Source organism: Scleropages formosus, chromosome 22, assembly GCF_900964775.1.
Source record: "Scleropages formosus chromosome 22, fSclFor1.1, whole genome shotgun sequence".
NCBI classification, from domain to species: Eukaryota; Metazoa; Chordata; class Actinopteri; order Osteoglossiformes; family Osteoglossidae; genus Scleropages; species Scleropages formosus.
The window spans coordinates 2,523,153-2,539,252 of record NC_041827.1 but is presented as its reverse complement, the minus strand read 5'-3'; the positions used below and the strand labels follow the sequence as shown (position 1 = coordinate 2,539,252).

The following is a 16,100-nucleotide window of genomic DNA, read 5'->3' as shown; positions in this document are numbered from 1 at the left end:
CAAAAGCTTAACGCTTGCTGTGGTTCGGCTACGAAGGCTAGCGGCGACCGCCGTGGACCTCCCTCACCAACAGCTTGTGTCACGTTCACCAGCCACGGCTCAGCGTGGCCTTATTGTCAACGGAAGCCTGACCCGCTCTACGCAACGTCCCAGCACTGCTGCCCTTTCCAGAAGTATCGCCGAGATGGTCTTCATGGTACCGACGTCGCTTTGCAGTCAAAACCGCAATAACATATGTAAGAATTAGAAAGCCAATTACTTAGGAATTCTCTTTTGCAAAACAGCCTGCTTTGCCCTTGGTATTGTAGAGTGTTTAATTTCCTCTCAGTTTCTAACAGCTTGATTTAATTTCTGACAAATTAATGAAATCTCGAATTAAGGCCTTTCATAAATGGTAGCGCTTTCCCTTGGTGGCATTTGGCATTTCCTTTTTTCTTGGGCGTAGACTGTCAGTGCAACAAAAACAGCAAACACTAATGGGGCTGAGTTAAGATTCTTAATGGCGTATTCTCCTATCTCCTCCACCAGGTGCTCCTTGCCTGCTTTCTATTGTTTCTTCGCTTCACCACGGGCTTTGAGGATGTAGCCTTTCTTGGCAAAAAGCCGTAGGGTTCTGTCGATCTCTGTCCTCTCATTTTCCAGGTAGCGATCTGAACTGTAGCGTGGCCTTATAATTCATAATGTAGGAAGGCCACAGGGGTTTAGTGAGCGTGAAGAGTTCAGAAGGACACTTGAAAGTGTGTGTTGGTGGGAAAACCGTAGCGATTAGTGCGTCAAGGGGACACTTTAGGTCTGTCTGAGAGCATAATGAGAACAATGGCTCCATGCGCTCTGCTCTCTTCATTTTGTGCTGTGCGATCCCTGTCCAGGTGAAACTGGGTGGGGTAGGGGCGATAGTAGAGTCTCAGTTGCAGCATGGTACGACCTCACTCATTTGCCAGTTGTGGTTTTAGTAAGGCAGTGAGGTTGTGTGTGTGGGGCAGGGGTGTGCTTCAAAACTAAGGACTACCTGCCCTTTCAGTGTGGCTTTCGATGAGATGTGAAATTCCAAAACCTGCCAACATCGATGGCAGCCTATTGCGACTATTTATACGAACATGACTCATATTGTACAAATTATGTAAGTTAGCTGCTAACCCAGCATGCGAACAGAAAATACGTAACTTACGTAATGTACAATCGAACCCGAAGTCCGTGGCGAACGAGAAGGATTTGGGCAGTAGATGTATGTGGAATATGTTGTCAGCCTTTCGGCTGGATGTAAGAGAGTTATGTTAGTGTGAAATTTGGTGTGCTTTTACTGGCATCCCCTTATGCGGGAAATGGCGTAATCACAGCAAACGATTCAGTTGTTTGAAACGTAGTAAAATCTGCTGCTCCTTAATGAGGATGAAGACGTGACAGACACAGCATGGGCCACCCTTTGGGCTCGTGGGTTGTGTCCTTATTACTAGTCTTTTTTAATTTTGTTTGAGGAGGACAAGGAGGGAGGGCGAACGAGAATGAGGTAGAGAGAGAGAGAGAGAGAGATGGACAGACCGAGCTTGCAGCCTGGAAGGCGAGAGAGAGGAAAGGGAGGATAAGCTCACTCAGCAGGTGGGGGTAGGGGGTTCTACAGCCTTGTCTGCAGCACAAGAGGCAGAATAAAGTGAAACGGAGTGTGAGAGATTGCGGGAGTACCAAAACCGAGACCTTTGTGCCAAGAAGAGAGGGGTGAAAGGGAACCTCCCCTGTACTGGGACCAGGAGGAGTCCTGTGTGACACCACAAGTCACCTGTCCTGCACCTAATCATCTTTGATCTCCTGCGATCTCTTCATCCAGCTTGTTTTCTCTGCCTTGGCATGAAACCATGGTGAGTAAGTAACGTTCTTCTCACTGCTCCACAGCTTGTTGCGTTTGACGGCGGGGGGGGGGCAGATCGGGGGGTGGTTACCTGTGGGGCAGCGTGGGCAAGTACAGCATCAGCGTGGCGGCTGTGTGGAAGACTCAGTGTGTCTCTTTCAAATGTGCAGTAATGCCTACAGGGCTGAGAGACCGACTGTGTGTCTGTGTGTCTGTGTGTGTGTGTGTGTGTGTGTGTGTGTGTGTGTGTGTGTGTGTGTGTGTGTGTGTGTGTGTGTGAACCTCAAATCCCCTCCTGCTGTTACACACATGCTGTTACATAGTTGGCCAGTCTCTACGGGGGGGCTCCAGTGTAGCGTAGCGAGTTGGAAGCCAATAGCCCACATGGTGTACTGGTGGTGGCAGAGGGGAGGATGATCCATGATCCCACCGCTCAAATTAGTTGTGTGTGGGTAGCTGGTAACGAAGTGGAATCTGTAGTACCCTTGAACAAGGTACTTACCCTACATTGCTCTGGTAAAACTACCCAGCCGTATAAATGGGTAAGTAATTGTAAGAAGCTTAACATTGTAAGTTGCTTTGGAGAAAAACATCAACTAAATAAATTAATGTAAATGTGTGGCTAGAAGTTCTCAGCCAGGAGAAGGGAGCTCACAAGCTTGTGGTGAACCTGTGGTAAGTGTGTGCTAAGCATCCTGGAAAAATTGAAGCTCAGGTTAACAGAATGAAGAGGATCCTTTGGCAAAATACCGATCAGGGAACCATAGTGCAGTTTGGTCTTTATAACTACCACCACAACTAAAATGAACAGTTATTAGAAAGTTAGAAAATTATGCACTTCATTATAAGGCAAAATAAATCTGAGTCTGGAAATATAAAACATTTAAATTCCAGAGTATTTTACATGAAGTTGATCTCTGATGCATCCAGCAATGATGTTTTACGGTATATTTACCAGATATTACAGGCGATGTGGGTGATCAGATCATTTTAGGCTTCATTTGATACTACATTGTAAATCTGACTGTTCCCATATTCTAATTAAATTTGTTTTGGCACACAGTCTTTATGAGTGGTATAAGACGAGTGGGGTGAAATCCTGCAAACTGGAGGCACCATAAAATCATTCTGAAACATCTCATGCAGAACAGTGACTGAAAAGGTGGTAAAAACTGGGGGAAAGGCAGTGCAAAATGTGTTGCACTGTACAAGTAGCACACCACAATGAGTCACGTTTTCAGCGTAATGGAGGTCAGGAAACAAAACCCCGGAGAAAGTATTTGAAGGCGACGTGCGCTTTCATGAACACATATTGAGAACCTTGGAGAAAAAGAAAGCTTTCCTTGAATGTATTTAGGTTAGGGAACTGGAGCTGCTTGCCTTGTAAGGCGTTCAAAATGAAGTCTTCAGTCTCCAGTTCACGCTTCACTGGGCTCGTGACACATCACAGGTCCTTCACGGGTCGCATCATGCCAACTAGAACAAAAACAAGACTCTTAAAAATCAGGAGTGTTGCACTAAGGTTGTGGGGTGGTTTCAAAATGTTTCTGAGTTTTGAATGCATCTTACAAAAAATGTTCTTGAACTTCCTCCAAGCATCAGAGATCATCGGGGCAGTCTACGTTGCTGGAGGCGAGACCGCCTTCATATTTTGTTTCCATGAGCAGCTTGGTCCTCCAGAATGAGGTGGACCAGAAATGAGCTAAGCTTCGTCGTCCAGCCTCAGAAAGTGCCCTCGTTCGTATTTGGCTTCAATGCACTTTCAGTCTTTTTTTTTTTTCTTTTTCACCATGTGTGGGCTCAAGCTGTGTGAATGACAGTGCTTTATGTCAACGTTGGCTGTTTTTCCTTTATCGTGTCATCACTCAGCTAAAGTTGTCACTCACGCCGTCTATCGATGGGTCCAGGTAGCAATTTTCCGTAATTCTTTTGATTTATTTTCTGCTCCATGTTTTTCTTGCGGCACATGGAACGAAGGTGTCATTTATCGAAATGTCAAAGTGTTTTGAATCATCTCAGGTTAATTGGGGTCTCCTGAGAGGTCCATGGCCCCATTTCTTGTGGCCGACAGCGCATCACGCGTAAGAAAGGAAACTTGGCTCCGATAAAAGCCGTAAGCTATGTCTCGCGACTGTCGAGAGGGTTGGAGACAGAATGTGGTGTTCAGACCCGCAAGGGACTCCTTGCTAGCTTCTTGAGGACTTTGTACAGATGTGCTGAATCCATTCTTTCCAAACTGCCATTTAAGATGACTTTTCGGAGAACAAGCATCCTGAAGGCACATTCACTTCAGTTCAATTAATTTTTACGCAGCATTTTTTCACACCTCCCCCAGGACTTGACATCTACAACAGGGGTTCTTACGCTGGGGTCCGTTGGCTGCCGGGTGTTCATTAAGTGCAGACTTGTTTTGAAAAATGACACTGTCTACCAAAATATTGCTATTCTCTTACTACGTAAGACGTTCTCTGTGAAGGTCATCAATTGTCAATACATTAAAGCTACTGCAATATTTTCTCAGAACTTACTTATGAACATTTTTCCGAGAAGGGGTCCTTAGTTTTCATCGGATTCTTAAAGGGGTCTATGACCCAGAAAAGGTTAAGAACTTCTGACCTAGAAAATTTGAGCAAAATTACAAGGAGATATGAAGCATCTGAATTTAATTAACACTCACATAACCACCCTTAACATTAATTTGCCTTGGTTATATTGGCTAATGGGCATTTATAAGGAGAGGGAGTTAGCAAGGATTTGTACCGAAACCAGTGATGCATTTTAACAACCCTCATAATCATGCCGTAGGAGGACTGCATGGGGCAACATCATCACCTCACTGCAGCATGTACAAAATTAGCTGCTGACTGGAAAGTGGCTCAATTTATAGAAAGCAAGTGATTTATTTATTTTTTTTTGATCAAAACATTAAATGACTGCTGTATGACAATGAAAAGCAAAGGATCCTGACACTTCTGTAGGGTGTGATACCCAACCCTAAGTCTACATGGATGGTAAAACCTACAACACAAGATGAAGCTCTGGTCGCCCTGGCCACATCAGCTCTCCATGCATGTTTGGAGCAGTGGGTAGCATTGGGGTTAGAGCTATCACCTTGAAATCCCACGACTCAGGTTTGAATTGCACCCTTGATGACATTACTTGGTTTTGAACGCGTATTGTAAGAACACCCAGCTTTATAAAATGGGTAAATATCTGTAAGTAGTGAAGTACACAAACCTAATATGGTGGCTTGCTTTGGAGAAGAGCATCTACTGTGTGAGTTAACAACCATGGAGTACTGGAAAAACAGGTTTATTTGAGATTGGGTGGCATGTTCTGTTTGCTCAGGGCCTGAGAGAGTATCCGAGAGCAGTCCACCATGTCAACATTGTATGCAGTGTTTCAGTGACAGAATCATGGAAAAGATTGTGTTTCAATCCATGAAGGAACATCCAGGTGGATAAAGAGATAGTGATGGTGAGGCCCGTATGAGTTTGTGTACGTTGCGTTCATTCGTTTTTTGATTCGAAATTGAAAAACAAAATGTGAATTACGATGCCTTCATTAGTTTTTTGTTTTAAAAATGAAGAAAAAAAAGAATTAACTATGTTTAAAAACCTTTTATTTTTTCGTCAAAATGTAAAATATTTGAAATATGCCTAATGTCTTTGACTTTGAGTTATTTCAATGGGGGGGGTGCGGCAAGCTCAGCCGGTGCCTGTTTTGTGGTGGGTCTGGGGTTTGAGCCCTGCTTGGGGTGCCTTGTGGTGGACTGGCGTCCCGCCCTTGGTGTGTCCCCTCCCCCCTCAGCCCTGCACCCTGTGTTGCCGGGTTAGGCTCTGGCTCGCTGCAACCCTGCTCGGGACAAGCAGCTGTCGATGGATGGAGTTATTTCGTTTTGTGGCATTCTTGAACGACCCGTATGTAAATTAAATGAAACCACGCATAATCCATCAGTGGCTTCATTGAACATGCTGGCTTCTCTCCGAGTTATTCATAAGTTTATATGCAGCTGGAGAGTGACAGTAAGGGAGGATGACATGTCCACCAAGAAATCGGCAGGATTTTTCAGGTGCTACTTCTTAAGAATCTTATTATTACTTAAGCACAGCTGTGAAAAGCACCGTGATTGTCGAAATTTTAAAAGTCTTCTAAAATTCTCGAAGTTCTAAGTCTTTTCACAGCTGGAGTCAAACGTCAAACCCGTCAAGCGGCCCATGCTCGTATGTTGTTTGACTTTCTTTGTGATTAAAATAATTGTGAACTGATGTTTCATTTGTTTACTGTGACAGGAAACAGGATGGAAGGATTCCTCGTATCTCTGACACAGTAGAGCCCCAGGTGTTCCAGCCCTCCCTCACGCCTTTGCACTCTGACCCGCTGTTCCTCAAGGTAGGGAGGAGCCGACCACACCCCCGTGCCTCCTGGATCTTAGCCATGTCAACTGACTCAATCTTCCTGTTCGTCTGTCCGCTCCACCTGCTGCTGTTTGTCCCCCTTGTCCTATCATTGCAAGAGTGGAGAGGTGTCACTTTGAAAAGCCCGCAGGATTGGCCCTCACCACCTGTCTGTCATGTCCAGCTCATTTGGTCTGGGCCAGGAGCGCAAGAACACATTATGGGATGACAGGCTTAAGCATCGCCGACTAGTGTTGTGGGCCCTTCCCAGAGCGCCTAGGAACCCTGTGTCTCTCCTGAAACGGATCCATCTGTAGCGAATGTGCTCTGAGCACCTTACGAAATAATTGCACCGGGCAATTACACTTCCTGGAAGAAATGTGCCTCTTCTCAGAATGCCCTCCGCACACATTCATTTAATATGATCATTTGAGGTTAGCGAGTGCAGGAGGGACATTTGAGACTATTACTTGAAGTTAGTCATGCATGACACCCAGGAACAGGGCATAAGCAGTCTCGGGTTTTATTTTCTTGTTTTCTGCGTTGGGTGATATCCTTAACCACTTATGCGTGCTTGGTGGGGTTTAAAACACATGATGCTTCCTAGTGCTACGGATTCTGAATTTATGGCAGATGATCTGTATTTCCTACAGGAATCGGTTGAGCTGTTTTTGTTTGTTGAGTCTGAGAGCGAAGCGAAAGTGGCAGACAGGGTTGAACTGAAGTGACTCTGTCATATTAAACAAAGAAAAACATCATGACTGTTTATCCCTTGAGGAGCCTTGTTAGCGCATGAGGCTCCTCCCTAAATCTTCCTCATAAGACTTATTACCTTATTTTAGCATGATGAATGAATGAATAAATAAACACTACCTGTTCATGGGGCTTTTAGGCTTTTCAGAAATGCTGTCTCAAAAAATATGCATCGCTTGAGGCTTCTGCCTCGCACCCACAGCAGGCAAAATAACTGGCAAGTGGATTTGTGCTGTTTTTGCACAGTTTTAACGCTTCGCGTGCCAGGAAATTTATGCTGAAAGTTTGCTTAGAGCTTCTTAGCTCAATCGAGAGTGGCTTTATAAATAGCTCCAATCCGTGACTCACGGATTTAAAGAACTATTAGCACATGTGACGCAAGTCTTGGATCGTGTGTCTTTGATGGGATTGGGATTCTGCCTCTCTGCTAACAGTACCAAGAATAGGTGCATAACTATTGGACAGGCTATGTGGTAGCCCTATCCAAAAAATTTCACAGGTTAACTTTAAATACTTGTTGACCATATTCAGATATCTGAAAATTCCTTTGAAGCTTAGGATATACTGCATTTTTTCATGCATTGGTGAGGTTGACCATCATTGAGTTTGACCATCGTTGAGTTTAATAGGAAAAGTGGTCTGTTTACTGGCTGTCTGACTTCACACAGGGGGTGAAGAGTTTGACTTAATGAAGGTCCTCATGTAAGTATGACCCCCATCTCTTCTGTGCTTAACAATCCCCCTAGGTTTTAGCCTGTCCTCTTACCACCACATTTTTCAAGTCCCTTGGGCTATTTTGCATGGAAAAAAAATGGTTCTGGGGATTATGGCTGAACATATGTTGCGATACAGTTCATATTTCATTTATAAGAAAACAATCTTACTATGATTTACTGACCATTACTATCTACTTTACTCCACTAATGACACGGAATTAGCCGATCCATTCATTCGTTATAAATGATAAAAATCATTATAAGTATGGGAATATCCAATGCAAGGTCACAGTTTTCTGGAATGTACCCCTGAGATAGTGGGTACAGGGAAGAGTGAAGTCTGCACAGAATGTCAGTCCAACATAGGACAGGCACACACACCAGTTCACTCACACATTTCTTTGGACTGTGGGAAGAAACCCACGCAGACATAGGATGAACATTCAAATTCAATGCCTTTTGAGGTAGATTTGAACCCACAGCCCAAGGTCTGCAAGGCAGCATTACTACCCTTTACACCACTGTGCCTTTCAAATTATTCTAGCTGTCATTCCTAAACATATGGGCTGCTTTTACCCAATAAGCAACGTCTGTACTCACTGTTTTGCTTTTCCAGTGATCGATTGCCCTTCACCAGTTACTGGAAGTGATTTGCAAGCCAAAGTTTGCCTTGGGTGATTTGCCAACAGCAACTGCAGACTGTGTGTTTCACTAGTTTCAGAATAAGTTTTTGATGCCAGTGAGGATCCACAAGTTAAAATGGTCATTAGAGGCCAGCGTTGACCAGCAGACTTTTTCAAATGATGACATCAGTACCTCTTCAGCTGACCCTGGACATAAACACCCTCTGATGTTGTGCATCTTAACCCAGCCATCTTGACAAGGATCTAGGCAAGTGGAAGGTAAGCGTCTGAGTAAACTGATACGGTACGTCCTGGTGTGCAAAGGGGTGGTGGGGCCGTGACTAATCACTCATCGCAGAGATCAGTCGTCGTGTAATCACCCCTAGAGCAAAGCCTCCCAAAAACTTGACAGCGTCAAACTGTTCTGCTGCCTCACATCCGTCTAATCTTTTCTCAGAACGCCACGGGGACTTTAATCCCCATGTCAGAGGAAGGAGACACCTGTCCTGGCTGATTTAATCCTAAACATTTCTTCATGTTTAATACATTTGGAAAATTAACTTTGAAGTAGAAATCACCCTTGCTTTAAGATATTTTTGTCTTTGTTTGAGAAACTTTTCATCTCAGAGCCCATCAGCCGGTATGTCCTAGAACAAGGTAGTATAGTCAACTGACCCACAGCTCAGTTTTGAACTTGCATCATTGGGATTCTATGCCTAAAACAAATCTGGAGCTTGTCTGGCTCATGCGTACATCATAACTGAAGGCTGGATGATTGGATAAATCTTTGGACTTTCTGGTTTGACAATTAAATACAAAAAGGGCTCCACCTCTACTTACAGCTTCCCACCCAAATTGCCCCCCCCACCCCACCCAGGAGCTTTGGCAAGAGTTTTCATTTGCTGCTCCTTCATCTCAGCTGCTTTTGACTTGTTCAAAGGGTTCCTAAATGGAAGTTAAAATACAGCATCCTGAAAGAAGGGTGAACTTGAGAAAGACCCTACAATCTCCGTACTCGTGTGTCTGTGTTTGTCTTTTGTTCAGCTGCTCTGTGAATGGGCTGCTAAGGTTTGGGTCATTTTTAGGTAACCATGCTGAAACCCTGAGGCTGAAACACAAACTACACCGTCCCTGGGAGGAGCTCTGTCATAAAAATTTGCAGTTGTGTTACCGCATTCGCACCAACAGGCCAACCTTGTGACATACCGGTGCTCTTGGCCTTGACACTTGAGACAGCAGTATTATTGCAGGAATGCAGTACTCAGCCTTATTAAAAATTATAAATTTCAATTGCCTCCCAGCAGATTTGTAAGCATTAACAGACTAAATTGATTCATGAGAAGTATTAATTCCATGATAAGATGATGTAGTTCTCCAGTAAGATTATGACTTTAATGTGCTGTCAAAGCAAACGGGAAATAATTTGCAGTTTGAAATTTCAACAGCGGTCCAGAATTTTCTATTAATCCTTTTCTTTTGCCATCTTGTCCACTGCTGTGCTGTCATGTTTAATGCCCACAGGAGTTTAAATCTAACTTGTTCCTGAATTCTCATGTCGTGGATGTAATTCCCATTGTTTCAATGGTAGAATTTTTATGCGACGCTGAGCCCCAAAACTGACATCTGTTTATATTAGAATATCACCAAATGCCAATTAAATGGGCACAGTCACTTCAGTAGTTAATATTACATATTATAATACAACATAGCAGGCAGTTTCCTTTATTTATTACTGTATAATACTATTGTCTTTGTGAATGTGTGTGTGCATGTATCTGAATGTGCGTGTGTGTTATATCGCTCTGCTGCATAAATGTGTCAGTGATTGTATGGAGTTTAGAGTAGAGTATCTAACATAACTCTGCTGAAATAAATTATTCCGCTCAATGCTGTGTGATGATCATTGGGCGCCGCTTTGGAGAAAGTGCCTGCTAAATGTATAAATGATCACACTGATCGGCTGTCGCGAGGCCCACAAAATCCAAATTTAGTCCTTGTAAATGTGAAGTAGGGGTATGAACTGAAAGTCCTTGAAAAGTCAAATTCGCATAACCTGAATGGGGGTGTCTCTGGGATAGCTCTGCATGGGAGGTGAGCACTACATTTGTTTGGCTCACAGCGCTGTCAAACTCTGTGACACTTACTGAGCATCGTCACATATGGCGAATATGTGAATTCTTCATTTTGAATACATTCTCCCTTTTTGGAGGGTGATATTTGTTTGCATGTCTGCTACATTGCTTGGGCACTGAAGATCCAGCATCTCTGCAGCTTCTGTTGTTGACAAATAGCTTCATGAGTTTCACCCAAAATTTGCATGCATGTTGAGCTCTGCGTGGAGACCGTTGTAATGAGAAAAGAGATTTGTGGTAATTATAGGCGTGTGTAGGTGTGTAATGTCGTTGGGCATGGCCTTGCAGAGCCGTGCCCCTTTCCCAGCCACATCTCCTGTAAGGACGAGTCCTCTCTTCCAGCAGGTAGACACACAGCTCTCCTCTGCCGATCTCAGTGCAAGTGTGTGAGCGTAGTGCCTTTACAGCCAGTGACTCATCTTCCCTGTCTTCTCCTGGTGGGGATTGGTCCCAATCCCATGCCTGGTTGCACATCAAAGCTCTTTGTTCAGCACATAGCCCCATGTGAAGGATCTAATAATTGAGCTCAACGTGGCCCGGTATGTATTTCTTTGTTTCACTTGCTTTTGACCTGTGTGCATTTTGATAAGAAGCAGAGGGCTGGTCCAGTCCATTCTTCTTGTTGTTCATCTGCAGCAGCTGAGGCTTTCGCCATAGTGTCTGCAATCGGCGTCATCTCCAGTTTTTCTCGTGCCTTACTCCTTCAGAGCTTCTGTGTGTTTTTTAACTCATGCAGTTCGGATGTGTATTGTCCCCTCAAAGGCTCAGGTTACATGTCACTTGACCCTGGTCTCTGCCCTGCCCAGGAAACCACAGTAATAGGATCCTTATGCTGTTCCATTAAGTGTGGCATGGTGTCAGCATCATCCAGCTTGCAGATTCACAGCAAAAATATTGATGTGTAATTAATTTTTAGTTAAAGTTCATCAAGGGGCTGCAGTCGGTGGTGAAATGGTTAAAAATCTTGACCTGAGGCCAAAAGCTTGTATAATATGTGGAACATCTGGAGGGTCTTATGTGGAAAGACAAGTGAGTGTGTGAATATGGGATGCTGAAGATCCGGTGAATCTGTGTTTATGGCATGGGGAAATTATAATTACTGTGTATATATGACATGTGGCCGTCACAGGTGCGCGTGCAAGGTACGAGAACTGTCCGCAACACTCCTCCCACTGAGGGCAGACTCTGCGCAGACATGCCCAGCCACGGGAAGCCAGTCAGCACAGGTGAACTGACGGCGTTCCACCTCTGGAGTTCCTCCAGAAACCGGGAGAGCAGGGAACTGTGTGTGCGTGCGCGCGCATGCGCGTGTTTGTGTGTGTGTGTGTGTGTGTGTGTGTGTGTGTGTGTGTGTGTGTGTGTGTGTGTGTGAGAGTGAGAGACAGAGTAAACACTGATAAGGAGATGGAGAGTGAAACTGCGGTGTGAAGTGTACAGTATGTAAGGAAGGATATCAAGGGGATGTTGTACCGGACGTTGAGAGGGGACAACTGCTCAGGGTCTGGAAAAAAAAGTCCACTGCCAGTGTGTTTTAGCAGGTGGGACGGAAATATGGTGAAGGGGAGGCTCAGGGATACACTGACATGAGCTGGTGCGCGCGCACACACACACACACACACACGCACGCCCACACCCACATCTGCACAGGTGTGTGTACAATGATATCAGCGGCAGAGGTGCCGGAGTCCTGCCTGGCGTGGCGGGGCGAGTGACGGCCACGGCCGTGGACAGCAGATCAGCGCGTCCGTGAGCCGTCTCCACTGGGGTTTGTGTCGTGTACCGCTGGACGACTGGGGCTCGTCAGTGCTATTAAAATGGCAAAGAATCATCATACCTTTCTGGGGCCTTCCGTGATTGCAAAGAAGATGAGGAGGCAACACAGCGATGTAAGTCCTCTGCGTTACCTGTGTTGTTGGGGTTGAGTGTGAGAATGTTATTGCGCCTGTCTGTTGGTTCCAACATTTTTTTTTTTAGGGAGTTTCAGGCTTGTTTGAGCAACTCGGTGCAATTCTCTGATGTTTTGCATTGTAAAATTAAAGTTATAGATTTTTATTTTATATGTTACACAGGAAAAATAACCATCTCTGTTGGGTTCACATACTTTCACTACATTCCAGGGAGGTTACACGTACACTATTACATTTGCTCAACTTCCAGTGAACTCTATGTAGTGTTTTCAGCCCTCACACCTTATTCACCACGGTCATTTACACTGCTAGATACACTCCTTACACTGGGTCACTCATCCATACATCAGTGGAACACACTCTCTCTGTCAGTCACACACTATGGGGGAACCTGAACAGTGTTTTTATACTGGGGGAGGAAACCAGAGCACCCAGAGGAAAGTCACACAGAGAACATGCAGACTCCACATAAACCAAGCAGGGATCAAACCCACGTCCCCTCACACCACCCAGGCGCTGTGAAACAGCAGCACTACTTGCTGTGCCACCCCGTTACATATGCATTTACCCCAGTCACAGGTATCTAGATGTGCTATTGCTCAGACGGGACAGATTCTCGGCTCCTGAACGCAGGAAAGCAGTTTCAGCTGAAGAACAGAAATGTCGCGTGCCTTTGCGGCAAGTGCCGACGCGGCCAATCACGTGCCTGCATCCCACGCTGTTTGTCTGGCCGTATCGCGCTGTTTGGCTTCAAGGCGTCAGCAGGATTTGTTTGCTTTTCTTTGAAGCCCTTTGCACACCGTAGTCCATTGTGTGTGTGCGTGTGTGTGTGAGATTTGTACATTATATTTTTCCTTTGATTTCTACACCCGTTTTAATTTTTGGAGCCTAATAATTCCTATTAAGACATTTTCTGATGTATAACCATGTGCCAGAAGAAAGTTTCCCAGTTCTGTGCCTAACACTCCCACGTGTGGGGACGTTTATATTCTATCCGAGCGTAATTAATAGACCTGATTAAACCAGTACCTCTTAGTACCTCTCTAGATGTCACATCCAGTCTTCTAATAGCTATTAGTTACACATCCTGCAGGAAATGTTTGTTGTGTTGGTGATGAGGAGAAAAATCAAATATATTCCTTTGTCTTGATTTGGCTCATTTCTGTCATTCAGACAAAACCTGATTAATTAACATTTCAGCTCCAACCGTACAGTGAGATGCCAGAACTTGTAATTTTTTGCGATCTCCGCATTCACTGAAACCAAACAACTTGTATGATTTAATTAACACACAAAGGCAATATAAGTAAGGAACAAAGGGGGAAAACAGCACTTACCCACAGCATTACAATTGTCAGCATATTTGTGTGTGTGTGTGTGTGTGTGTGTGTGTGTGTGTGTTTTACTTCATGATGTCATAAATGACTATGTGATGGGTTCCACCAAGAGATGCATTATTTGACAAATGACATGTGACCAGCACTTACCTTCAATAAATTACAGGAGTGTGAGCTTATCTCATCTTACAACACATTTGTGTATGTATAATGGGCAGAATAATTACTGATATTGCCATGATAAATGGCTGCAGTTTCCCAGGATCTTGAGCAGAGAAATGATAATGAAGGAAGCAATAAAAAGAGATATAAGTAGTTAGTGATTAAGATTTGCTCTGGTTTCAGTCATTTAACTTACAGCAAATTATACTTTTTGTTTTGTTATGAGTCTTCCAGCTCATTTCAGTCGTTATTACTGAATGTGAATGAGTCCAAATGAATTCTTCTGTTAATTCTGTGATTTCCATATTCACTTGAATGTATTAGCATATTATAGTCTCTATTTAGATGGTCATTCTTTAACCGAGTGTCCATCTATTAGAAACAGTGACGGGAAACATGGGGAGTGAGGCAGAGTACACCCTGGAGAGGACGCCAGTCCATCGCAGGGCAACAGCACACACTCATTTACTCGCACACACACTAAGGGCAGTTCAGATCACCAATTATTCCGAAACATGTAGAGCACACTAGAGTGCTCCAGGAATGACCCGACGTGAGGCAGTGCAGGGTGAACTTAGAATGGAGCCTCCCCAACATAACCAAGGGTAAAATAGGATTTTCCTCCACAACCGGCAACACCAGAGTCCTTTAGTTGCACTCTTAAGTACTCTGGCAGTGCTTCAGGTAACCCAGGAGGTGGACTTGGTATGCAGCTGTGCATGCCGCACTATATCTTTGGCCTGTAAAAGTAAACAATAGCACCTGGAAAAAAACCCACATAAACAGTAGGAGAGCATGTAAACTCCAAACAGATTGAGCTAGATTCAATGTCAGATTCATAACCACGCCCAGGAGATGAGAATGCTACCTGCTGTGCCACCATGCTGCCATTTGTCAGACCGTACAGTATGAGAGTTATATTGGTAGAGATGCATTTTGTTTATTTGTATTAGATTGTTTCTTATGGAAAATTGGCCATTACACAATTGGAAAATAAGTGTCCCATTATACAGACATATATATACATATATATGTATACAGGGAGTCACAGGGTTACAAACGTCCGACTTGTAGAACCCGTAATTATGAACCACCCCCCGCAAAGCCTACTATATTAAAAAATTTCAGTTACATACAAGGATTCATAATACCAAACGGGTGCTACTTTGTGACACATATCAAAACATTACGCGTCTACACTGGTTTGTCGACTCATGGGCGGTACACCTGAGCCTGAGGTAGGACAAGGACTTCCTTCTTTTCAGTCAGCCTACGTCGCTGTTAACAGTTTCATGTGCGTTACTGTATTTGGCAAATTTTTTTTTTTTTGTTTTCTTTCTATATTATAAATATTGTAGTAACATTTATTGTTATCTCTTTCTAAGTCCTTCTATATTATAAACAGTGTTATTATTATTATTATTGCTCTATTGTTGTATTAAAGATCATTTAGTGTATCCGGAAGTATTTCTTTGTTTTTTTTAGGCATAGAAAGGTACACGATATACTAAGACAAACATTTGACTAACTTACGTTAGACACCCACCGTACCGAAGTGTTCCAGCCTGCATAAAAATTTGATTTAAAGACAGTCTTAAGAATGGAACTTGTTAGTAATCCGGGGACTGCCCGGATTTATTTATATATAATGAATGGATGTATAAAGAAGATACTATCGTGGCTGAAAGGGAACCCTGAAGTCATGACTTAAAGCATCAGTGTAAAGAATAGCTTTGTCTACGTGATATACAGTAAATGCAAATAACACTACAATATTCCATAGATTGTATGCTAGTATACTAGATAACCCACACACACACACATTGTCTGAACCGCTTGTCCCATACGGGGTTGCGGGGAGCCGGAGCCTAACCTGGCAACACAGGGCTTAAGGCTGGAGGGGGAGGGGACACACCCAGGACGGGACGCCAGTCTGTCACAAGGCACCCCAAGCTGGACTCGAACCCCAGACCCACCAGAGAGCAAGACGCAGTCCAACCCACTTCACCACCACGCCCCCTCTACTAGATAATCATTTCCCATACTGGAAATAAAGGGTTTTTTCTCTACACTGACATATGTTACTGTTCTGTGAGACTGTCACCCTGCTGACTTCTGGAATGATGTCGTGTCCTACTGGGTGGACGACTAGAATCAACAGAGTGGTAGATCCTCATCTTCTGGCACACATGAGTAGCAGAGCAAAGTAATGATTTGTGGTTTATGGGTT

At 44.0% G+C, this 16,100-nt stretch overlaps 1 protein-coding gene across 2 annotated transcripts in view; it reads left to right on the top strand.

Moving 5' to 3' along the window:
* The window catches only part of LOC108918481 (rap1 GTPase-activating protein 1-like), a 51,609-nt gene that overhangs the window by 9,875 nt on the left and 25,634 nt on the right, over positions 1–16,100 (top strand). The window contains exons 1-2 of one of the 2 annotated variants that reach the window (XM_018725778.2): positions 5,272–5,320; positions 6,136–6,235. The gene's annotated coding sequence lies outside the window, so the exon portion shown is untranslated. Of the gene's footprint in view, positions 1–5,271; positions 5,321–6,135; positions 6,236–16,100 lie in introns of those variants that run through there. The other variant, XM_018725779.2, reaches the window with a different exon arrangement.